This window comes from Carassius auratus, chromosome 50, assembly GCF_003368295.1.
Source record: "Carassius auratus strain Wakin chromosome 50, ASM336829v1, whole genome shotgun sequence".
In the NCBI taxonomy this organism is placed as follows: domain Eukaryota; kingdom Metazoa; phylum Chordata; class Actinopteri; order Cypriniformes; family Cyprinidae; genus Carassius; species Carassius auratus.
The window spans coordinates 1,991,725-2,000,979 of NC_039292.1; the positions used below are offsets into that span (position 1 = coordinate 1,991,725).

The 9,255-nt window shown below is 38.1% G+C and overlaps 1 protein-coding gene and 1 long non-coding RNA gene across 9 annotated transcripts in view; both read left to right on the top strand.

The window, feature by feature from the left end:
- Positions 1–9,255, top strand: part of LOC113066589 (neogenin-like) — a 1,074,835-nt gene that overhangs the window by 678,084 nt on the left and 387,496 nt on the right. The window lies entirely within an intron of this gene.
- On the top strand, positions 7,834–9,253 carry LOC113066619 (uncharacterized). Its single transcript, XR_003279197.1, has 3 exons — positions 7,834–8,674; positions 8,818–8,836; positions 8,885–9,253. It is a non-coding gene; the product is annotated as an uncharacterized LOC113066619 (long non-coding RNA).

Here is a 9,255-nt window from a genome sequence, read left to right on the forward strand (position 1 = left end):
TCGCTAATGACATTACATCCAGCGCAAAAGAACCGGTGAACCGGTTTTTTTTTTTTCAACTGGTTTATTTGATCGAATTTTCCGAAAGAACCGGTTCACTTGAGCACCTGCTCCTTTGCCCCTTAAGTGCCCTTTTGTCAAAGCAAATTTTCCTCGAATTTTTTTTTGTAATAACATACCATTTTGTGAATGCCTGCCCACGCACAATAATAATATTATTACAATTTATTAATAATAATTTAGCCGTAAATAAAATGACCAACATGATGACCTTTCACCTGACCGGGAAAATTCCTCACGCATGGGGCTCTGTGGAAGAGGGGGAGAAATGTGGATTATGTAGTTGGGAAAGTGCAAGGAGCTGTAGATAAAGTGGTGGAGTGGGGGAAAGAATGGGGATGTAGATTCTCAGTGGAAAAAACCCAAAGTGTTTTCTTTACTAATAAAAGAATAGATGAAAGATTGAAAATAAGGATGTATGGGAAAGAAATAGAAAGAGTAGGAACATTCAAATTCTTGGGGGTTCTTTTTGATTCCCATTTAACATGGGCAGATCATATAAGAAGAATAGTGGAAAAAAGTAAAAAAGTAATAAATGTAATGAGATGCTTGACTGGTAGAGAATGGGGGGCAAGTTGCCAAGCACTGAAAAGAATTTATGTGGCCCTGATAAGATCTACGGTGGACTATGGCAGTATAGTGTATTCTTCAGCAGCTAGATCCCATTTGAAACATTTGGATGTGATCCAGGCTCAGGCGTTGAGATTGTGTAGTGGAGCTTTTAAAACATCACCTGTCTCAGCTATTCAGGTAGAGGTAGGAGAGATGCCATTGGAACTGAGGAGACGGCATATAATAGCAAACTACTGGGTTAACTTGCAGGGGCATAATGACTCGCACCCCACAAAAGAAGTGTTGAAGGAATGCTGGAGGAAAGAGGGAAGTAAAAAGGATAACTTTGGTTATTTGGGGAACAAAACAGCTAAAGAGCTTGGGGTATCTGATATGAAAATCAGTTCTTCAATAGTACATCCAGTCATAGCCCCATGGAAGATGAGAAGTCCAGAGGTAGATTGGTATTTGTTAGAGGTGAAAAGGAAAGAAGAAAGTGCTGATCTGGTTGGGGTGTTTAATGATTATATTACTGAAGTATATAAAAACTTTACTCAAATATATACAGATGGCACTAAGAACCCTGAAACAGGGGTAACAGGAATGGGTGTGGTGGTTCCAGCAAGAGGAATTGAAATCAATAGAAGAACATCTAATCATTTAGCAGTATGTACAGTGGAGATGGTGGCAATTTTAGTTGCTTTACGTTGGGTGGAAAAAGCAAAAATTAGCAAAGTCATAATATGTTCAGACTCAGCTTCAGCTCTAGTTAGTTTAATATCGTTCCATTCAAGTCGACAGGATATTTTATTTGAAATTCTCTATTCAGTTACAAGAATAACACACCAAGGTGGACTGGTTATTTTTTTTTGGGTTCCGGCGCACATAGGAGTGGAGGGCAATGAAAAAGTGGACAAGGTTGCAAAGAAGGCATTAAAGAAGGAACATGTAGAAATGCAAATAAGAATCAGTAAAGCAGAAGTAAAATGTATAATCTGGGAAAAAATTAACCAAAAATGGCAAGAAATGTGGGATAGTGAGGAGAAAGGAAGACATTTATACTATATCCAAAAGAGTATTAAAGTAAATAAGGTAGGAGGTGGAGATAGAAAAGAGGAAACGGTACTTACGAGACTAAGGCTGGGACACTGTGCTCTAAATAAAACATTAAGAATGGTGGGGAAACATCAGACGGGTATGTGTGAGGAATGTCAGGAAGAGGAATCGGTGGAACATGTAATTCTACATTGTAGGAAATATCAGAGGGAGAGGGTGATAATGGATAACAGATTTAAAGAACAAGGGGTGCAGAAACTCACTTTAAAAACAGTACTTAGTATGAATGACAGAGCACAGGTGAGAGAATTGTTGGTTTTTTTAAAGGATACTGGGCTTTATTATAGGATATAAAGGGTTTCCCCCCCCGTACCCCGTTTTTTTTTTTTTTTTTTTGGATATTATAGATTATACTGTACTGATCCACACTTCGGAACAGAAGGTGGCGGTAATGCACCATTAAGCTGGATGCCAACCGCCGTTAAAAAAGAAGAAGAAGAAGAGAAATTCCTCACGCTGCACGCGCATTTTTTAATTGCTAAAAGATATATTCAACACCGTGGCAGCTGGTAAGTGGTGTTTCATTCTCAGTGAAGTGATTTTGATGTTTATATACTTATTATTATTTTATAAGAACGATGTGACGTGAGAACATGCAGATATGTTGCTGTGACATCGAGGGGTCTGGTCTTTTTTATGTTATTTGACTAAACTTTTATTATATTGCAGTACTTATTTATTTTTTAACACGTTGAGTGCCTTAAAAATAATAATCACAACACTAAGGCTTATTCAGATTTTCTCATTCTCTGAATTATCATTATAAAAATAAAAACTATTCAGAAATTAATTATATAATTATATTTTAAATGTGACGCAATTTTTTTTTCTACAATAGCAACAGTGTTTACAACAGCAAGACCACTTTAGCCTGTAAACTCAATAATATCTCTCTGGAAATAAATGTAAAAATATCAGTCAATAAAAAAAGCATAATATACCTGACATCAAAGTGCAGTGTGAAGGATATGAATAACAAATGTAGCCTGTCATTTGTTTACACTGCAAAGGTGTTCAATTTTAGACAATAAAATCTACAACAGTAATAATAATATTAATCATTGTATTCCAGTGTATCAGTTTTTTAATGTTTTGTATCAATATTTAAGGTGGACTTATTGATTGGGTGCAAGAGTAGTAGTGATGGTTAAAATAATAGATTAATGCTGAAACAGAGAAGAAAGAGCCATCAGGTTAGGACAATTTAAGACATTTCATTTTCTAATCCCAGAGCTATTATTATTTTAAACTTAAAATTGTCTTCTCTATTGTTTCTTTTTCAAAACTGCATCAAAGCATTTGCTGCTGTATCAATACATAACCATCCATATCGATACGCAAGGAATGCATTACAATATATTTCTGTATTGATATTTTGAACAGCGCCATTTAAAGCCTTGTTCCATGTGCCCCTTTTATACTTTGAGCACCTGCTCCTCCAAAGGTCTCTGCACGGCCCTGTTCAGAGGGAGGGTCAGCCACGTTAAAAAAGTTAACCGCTTTAGTCATTTGGCGATTAATGAACCATTTAAAACTATTCAGTTTTATTTGGTGAACTGGTTCAAGAAGATCCGGTAACATCGAATGATTCGTTCGTGAACCAGATATCACTACACTTCAGTGTTTTGAAATCTCACACAACAGACACTGAAGAGAAGACAATGCTGAATAAAGTCATAGTTTTTGCTATTTTTGGACCAAAATGTATTTTCGATGCAGTAATATGCAGTTATTAGCCGTGCCCACTGTATTTTTTGTTGGTTTTCATGAGACCCCCCTTTGAAATGACCAGGACCCCCCATTGCCCCCCCAATCAAAATTGTCTGGAGCCGCCACTGAAGATAAGTACAAGATGTAAGATGTTGTTTTTTATTTCTTGGAAAATGTCTTCATTTCCTGCTGAGTTCCTGATTATTTCAAGGATCCCCATGAAATTGTCTATTAATGTCTATTTTATTTTCAGTCAGTCCAGAGGAATCGAAACCGGATGACAAAATCTGTATAAGTTTTTGGTAGGGCTGTGAATCTTTGGCAAGGCACGATTCGATTGGATTACGATTCATAGGTTTTCGATTCGATTCAAGAACGATTTTTGCAAATTTAGAATGATTCAATTCGATTCGATTCACAATTAAGTTCGATTTGATTCGATTCTGCATTCTTTATGTGCATTCACGGGATTATTTAAATGCTTCTGCTAAATTCTTTAAATGCTTAGTCAGGGGGCAAATTACAGTAGCATTTATGGTTAGAGAACCATAGGTAAAAAAAAAAACTTTTGTCCATTGTTAAAGGTGCCATATGCAAAAATTGAGGTAAAAATATCCATAGCATGACCTACACGCATCAAAAGAATGAGAAGAAATAAGGGCGATGATGTCATTAAAAAAATGTCAAGTTATAGTGCTGCAGAGATATCAACCTTAATTAGCATTAGCATTACTAGCCCCGGCCCGACAGGTGTCGTGATACCAGTTTCGGCCATGGGAGGCGGTATGCGGGCAACATAACCACCAGCCAACCTGCAATACACAAATAACTTGCACGGCTTATAACTTAACTTTACCCATTTTATTATATAGGGCTGTGCATGTCTTTACTCATGTACATCTCATCAGTAAAGACGCTCCTGTAATTAGAAGTATATCTCCAGCACGTGTGTTCAGATCAGGATTGCCAGGTTTTCACAACAAATCCTGCCCAGTTGCTTCTCAAAACTAGCCCAATCCCACTTCCAGAAGGTTCCCCGATAAAACATTGCTTCCCGTGGTTAAAATATACGTTTTTTAGCAGGGTTGCCTTGGTATAATTCGCATTTTAGGGGCTAAATATCACGTTATTTGTATTGGGGTCGCTGTGACCCGCGGACATGAAAAACAACCACCACAGACTTGGCAACACTGGTTGGCATTTACTACACAGAGCCGTAATTCACTGACAATCTACACAACATCGATGTTAAAATTGCAGGCGATTCTTTGTCGATTTTGAAAGCAATTTTGTGTTAGTTGTCGGTAGACTACGGCTCTGTGTAGTAACTGCCGCTCCACCTGAACCAGTGTTGCCAAGTCTGCGGTTGTTTTTCATGTCTGCGGTTTGAAGCAATCCCAATACCAATAACGTGATATTTAGCCCCTAAAATGCTAATGTTACCAGGGAAACCCTTCCCAAAAATTTATATGTTAACCCCGGGAAAAATGTTTTTATCGGGGAACCTCCCGGAAACGCGATTGGGCTAGTTTTGGACTAGTTTTAAGAAGCAACTGGGCAGGATTTGTTGTGAAAACCTGGCAACCCTGATCTGAACGCACAGGCTGGAGATATACTCCTAATTACAGGAGCGTCTTTACTGATGAGAGGTGCATGAAAATCGCATTCGATTTTTTGCACAGCCCTATTATTAAATCATAACTAACCTGCTCTGTCTAGTCTGTTGGTCTCCGTGTCCTCTTTGCTTCGTGGTTTTTCTGTGCGTGAAAAAAATGATGTGTGGCGTGAAAGCGTGTGAAAAGAGTCAATTGCGTGTGTCTCACGCTGAATGCTTGAGAGTTGGCACATTAGTTCCCAAGCAGAATAAAGGACAGGTTGATTATTGCTGTTTAGCGTTTGTATTAATCTATGATGTGTCCCTGTTTGCGTACAGGGACATAAAAAATAAATTAAAAGTGATACGTGGACCAAGGTGTCTGAGATTGTTCATTTTAAGTAAAGGATCCTAATATTTCGTCCACAACAATATTTAATGAGGTTAACTTATAACTCCTTGTGGTTAGTCTGCACGAGATCAACAAGCTTGTTTGCTTTGCGGCCGCTTTAAATACAGAATAAGCATTCGATCTACGTCAGAGTGTCTGAGCGCTCACAAATCTTTCTGCAGCGTCGTGAGCAGAGCGGCAAGAGCGATGTTTGACGCTCTAGACGCCGGCGGTGTGAACGCACAAGGCTTCGGCCATGGCTGTAGTGTTGTTGTGAAGGTAGGGGCGGAGCATAGAGACTATGCCGTTTCTCGTTTGTTACTCTAGAGTAGACCAATTCACTTTATTGAGGCATACTGCCCCCATCTGGTATGGAATGTGGAGTATGACTTGATTTTTTTGCCAAACATTACAGATGGCACCTTTAAATGCTAGTTTAATGATGCGACATGGCATACGTAAAAATTTGCATTACTGGCCACGAGTCACACGTCAGCTGCGTCAGAGACGAACGGAGCGCGAGCGCAATCCTGTGACAGTCGCAGGCGGTAAACAGTGGAGCGCGTGAAGGACAGATAAGAGGCACGATTCACGAACACTCTTCAACGTCTCCATTAATTCGTGCGTGTAGTAATTTAATGTGTATACATTTTGAAAGCATTGAATCGCTATAGAAATCGCGATTCATTCTATTCTTAGCATTTTGAATCGATTACTGTCCAAGATCGGCGTTTCACGATTCAAAAATCATGTTTCAAGACCGATGCATATGAATCGACAGGGTTTATAATCGATGCATCGAGAAAACGAGTGAATCGTTACACCTCTAGTTTTTGGGTACATCTTTGGTGTAATATATACTCTCAGGATGAAAAAAGAAGTTAAAAGAAGTTTGAAATGAACACAGTTTCTGTGGTGAGCGCCATGGAGTATAAAAGCACTTTATAAGCCAAACCTTCCCTACGTCCATGAGTGCATGTGAATGAATCAGCCCAATCACGTCTGATCCACCGAAAACCTTCAGAAGACAGATGGAGAAAATGTGTGCGTGAAGTGATTGGATTTAACTCATAACTCCAGATCACTGAAACTGGAGCTTTTCCTTTACCAGGTGGATCTTTGTATGCATATGTGTGTCTAAACAACACACCAGAGCATCTAAAATAATCCAGAAAGAGTCTACAGAAGAGCTTCATTCCACTTAGACATTTATATTTATCCATTTGATGAGAAGATCTGACATTAGATTGCGGTCTAAAACCCTCTTTGGGTATCATCTCACACACAGAACAAGCCTTGGTCCATGAAGTCAACATCAGCTCTACTGAGAGATGACACTGCCATCCAGAGGGAGAATACACTACTGCGTTAGCTACTACATCAATCTATAAACCCACTCTGCATTACTCTGCTGAGTTACAGAGTAGCTGTCTTGGGGTGCGTAAATTAATGCATTGCTTGCTCAGTATTCAGTGAAACTTTTAAGTTTATACATTGAAAAATTATCTTGCATTCTTTGCCACTGGAAAAGTTACTATCAAAAACTCCTTTAATGCAAGGGCTAGTGAGTAGAATTAGCCACAAATGCATGCATGGATGCACACTTAAAACACGCACAACAAATATTACATTTAAAGTATTACAAAAATTACATTAAACACCTGAGACACAAAAATGCATACTATGAATTGAGACTTTAATAGTTATCTCATATAGCATTTAAGACAAACAATAAACTAGTATATTAAGGTATAATCTTCTTTTTTATCTTTAAGAGATTTATCCTTGCAATATTTATCTGTAAAGCTGCTTTGGATAAACTGCAAAGTTCTACATCAATAAAATATACTTGCTGTGAAATAAAGAAAGAAATAACTAGTAGATGTCTTAGCTGGGAAATAAGTAGACAACATGCAGGTAACAACAACAACAACAATAAAACTATAATAGAAAATAATAGTTATATTGTGAATAAAATAAAACACTAGTAGATGAATTTAACAGGCTTTATTCGATTTTATATCTAATAATAATTTAATTACTGTTCTGTACTGTATTTTCTAGTATATACAAATTATGTATAAATTGATTGAAAAAAATTTAATGATTTACTAGTTTAAAAACATGAATAACAGTTAATAAAATTATTGATAATAATTACATTCAAAATATTTGACAAAGTGTTTGTGTGTACACATATGTATGTATATACATTATATCTAATTTATATAAATTATATATATTTATTATATGTGTGTGTGTGATTTTCATTTCAGATGACAAAACATGAAGATATATTGCAGAAAATACAGTACTTTATGTATTTAAAGCTGAAGTTTCACCAAACAAAACTTCCAAAAAATAAAGACTGTTTATGACACACTTCGCCATCTGTCATTGGTCAGCCAACGGATAGCCCCGCCCCAAACTCACGCCATTGGTTAAGCCAAAGTTGCTCATTTGAGCTGGTTAAAATGCTCAAAATACAAAGCAATGTTTGACATCCCCACAGTTTCTGCAGACTAAATTAGGATATGAAAACAGAAAATGTATTTTTACATTCAATAAATTAACAGTACTTGTCAATACTTTTACTTTTACTGATGTTAAGGCAATGGGAACACCTTTTTTTTCACAGAAGTTTCTCAGATCAGACACAGATTTTGGAGCCCTCTACAGGACACAAACAGAACTGCAGCTAAAAACCAAACCCAAAGGTCAGAAACACCTGAATCCAAGGCTCATCCTGAGCAGTAAGATGCCTGTAAACACACAACAAATAAAGTACGTGATGGAGACTCTAGAACTGACCCGATTAAAGCTACTCAGAAGAAAACAATCCGGATCGAATCTGATCACACACTGTTTATTTAGCACGCTTACAAAAATCAGATTCAGAGCACCTCTAGTGTAGTGTACTCAGCACAGAGAACTTCTCCAGAAGTCTCCACCGTTGTTCTGGATTCGGTTTACAATAGTTCTAGAACATTTCCAATCCCGCGAGGTTTCCCATCCGAAGAACTAAATCTCGTTGTTTCTCATCTCGAGTCCGATAAATAGACGTTGACAAACTAACAACATCATTTCACTTTAATGGGAAACACATAAAGTTTTACAGAGGAAGTCATAAAGGTTTTCTTGTTTCTAGAAAGAATATAAATTAATTGATAGCCTTCTGTTTCAGAAGAAGTTGTACTCTGTCTCTTGAAAGTCTCTGAAATGTAGAAAACGAGCCGCTTCTGTTCTGTAAGGTCCGTGCGGTTCTGTAAGGTCCGTGCGGTTCTGTAAGGTCCGTGCGGTTCTGTAAGGTACGTGTGGTTCTGTAAGGTCTGTGCGGTTCTGTGCGGTTCTGTAAGGTCCGTGTGGTTCTGTAAGGTCCGTGCGGTTCTGTAAGGTTCTGTAAGGTCCGTGTGGTTCTGTAAGATCAGTGTGGTTCTGTAAGGTCCGTGCGATTCTGTAAGGTTCTGTAAGGTCCGTGTGGTTCTGTAAGGTTCTGTAAGGTCCGTGTGGTTCTGTAAGGTTCTGTAAGGTCCGTGTGGTTCTGTAAGTTTCTGTAAGGTCCGTGTGGTTCTGTAAGTTTCTGTAAGGTCCGTGTGGTTCTATAAGTGTCTGTAAGGTTCTGTAAGGTCTGTGTGGTTCTGTAAGGTCCGTGTGGTTCTGTAAGGTTCTGTAAGGTCCGTGTGGTTCAATAAGGTTCTGTAAGGTCCTTGTGGTTCTGTAAGTTTCTGTAAGGTCCGTGTGGTTCTATAAGGTTCTGTGTGGTTCTGTAAGGTCCGTGTGGTTCTGTAAGGTTCCGTAAGGTCCGTGTGGTTCTGTAAGGTTCCGTAAGGTC